This window comes from Rhincodon typus, unplaced genomic scaffold (genome assembly GCF_021869965.1).
Source record: "Rhincodon typus isolate 14 unplaced genomic scaffold, sRhiTyp1.1 hic_rhity00005688, whole genome shotgun sequence".
Lineage (NCBI taxonomy): Eukaryota > Metazoa > Chordata > Chondrichthyes > Orectolobiformes > Rhincodontidae > Rhincodon > Rhincodon typus.
In genome coordinates this window covers 3,160-5,227 of record NW_025971326.1, presented here as the reverse complement: position 1 = coordinate 5,227, position 2,068 = coordinate 3,160, and the positions used below count along the sequence as shown (strand labels likewise).

The 2,068-nt window shown below is 53.3% G+C and overlaps 1 pseudogene; it reads left to right on the top strand.

Annotated features, from left to right (window-relative positions):
- LOC109925089 overlaps nucleotides 1-1,592 on the top strand; it is a 5,630-nt pseudogene extending 4,038 nt beyond the window's left edge.
- Nucleotides 1,593-2,068: the final 476 nt, after the last annotated feature.

Here is a 2,068-nt window from a genome sequence, read left to right as displayed (position 1 = left end):
TACAAACTCCATCCAAAACCCTCCCTGTAGACCCTACAAACTCCATCAAAACCCCTCCCTCTAGACCCTACAAACTCCATCCAAAACCCTCCCTCTTGACCCTACAAACTCCATCAAAACCCCTCCCTCTAGAACCTACAAACTCCTTCCAAAACCTTCCCTCTAGACCCTACAAACTCCATCCAAAACCCCTCCTTCTAGACCCTACAAACTCCATCCAAAACCCCTCCTTCTAGACCCTACAAACTCCATCCAAAACCCTCCCTCTAGACCCTACAAACTCCATCCAAAACCCTCCTTCTAGACCCTACAAGCTCCATCCAAAACCCTCCCTCTAGACCCTACAAACTCCATCAAAAACCCCCCCTCTAGACCCTAACCCTCCCCTTTAAAAATCCTCCCCCTAGACCCTAACCCTCCCATTTAAACCCTCCCTCTGGACCCTAACCCTCCCCTTTAAAAACCCTCCCTCTGGACCCTAACCCTCCCAATAGAAACATTCCCTTTATACCCTAACCCTCCCATTGAAGACCCTCCCTCAGGACATGTACTCAGCGTTCCCTCCAATTGTCTTTGTGGCTGGGTGGGGCTCAGTGACCCATACGTGGCTGTGAGTTGGGGAGCAGGAAGTGGCTCAGTAGGTACTGTCTCAGTTGTGTTCTCTAACCCCGATACCTCTTCCTGCAGGACTCCTATAATAATGTGAAGCAGTGGCTGCAGGAGAATGATCAATACGCCAGTGAGAACATCAATAAGCTGTTGGTGGGAAACAAATGTGATCTAATGACCAAAAAACTGGTGGATTACACAACAGCCAAGGTGAGGAGTGCAAAGACAAGATTCCCCACACACTGACTTTCACTGGGGTACAGGCACACGCACACACAGGCACAGATACACCCACACCCACACACCCACACAACAGACTCTCACTGGGGTACAGGTTCACGCACACACGCACAGACACTCACATGCACACGCACGCGCGCACACACACGCTTGCACACACACACAGGCACACACACACACATGCACACACGCATGCGCACACACACATGCATGCGCACGCGCACACATGCATGTGCACACACACGCACGCACACACACACATGCACACGCATACACGCGCGCACACACATACATGCACAGGCATGCACACACACGCATGTGCGCATGCACGCACACACACACTCTGACTCTAGCTGCATCTCATAGTACAGTATTCCTGACTGCGAATTGCCTCCCGATGCTATGCTCCCTCGGCTCTCGGTCAGTTCCCTGAGATAAGAGTGGAGTGTGTGGGATGGCTGGTGTGTATTGTGTAACGGTCTGTGATGGTCAGGATGGGGGTAAAGTTCCAGTTTGCGAGTGGGGAATGTTTATCTCCATGCTGGCAGGAGTTTCCTGACTGGCTGGGGATTCCGTTCTTGGAGAGCAGCGCGAGGGATGCTACCAATGCCGAACAGGCCTTCATCACCATGGCTGCTGAGGTTAATTAGAGAATGGGCCCAGAAGCAACGGTCGGCAGTGAGAGGCAGCATCTGTTCATTGACAGCGCACCTGTTAAACCCTCTGGGAGTGGCTGCTGCTGAGGACTGGAGCCTCCGAATGGATGTGGACGGAGAGTGTTTGGAGGATGGCCTGGCGCTGAGTGCCACATTTGCTCCTCCGGCTGTTGGAGTGGGAGGAAATTGCTTATATGTTCTTCCCGTTCACCCAGAGGTTCCTGTTTTCCCCCTCCTTTCCCATTGCCCCTTTCCTCCTCGGGACAGATCATCCTCCACTCCCTCCCCTCCAGCCCTCCCGATGGGGCTGTCACCTCCTCCCTGTCTGTGTGGGAGGGGCACGCTCAGTGTGTTCAGAGAAAGAGGCCTTTGGGAGCGGGCAGAGGAACTAGACATTGCAGCCCTCCCTCCCTTCCTCCTCCTGTCTCTCGCCCTCCCTCTGTCTGTCTAGGCATGGCTGTGACATGAGATTTCCCCTGTCCCTGTGTGTTGACTGCACATGTGTGTGCATTTGTGTGTGCACACACTGGATTTCTCTGCATTTGGCATGTTATACGCATCTG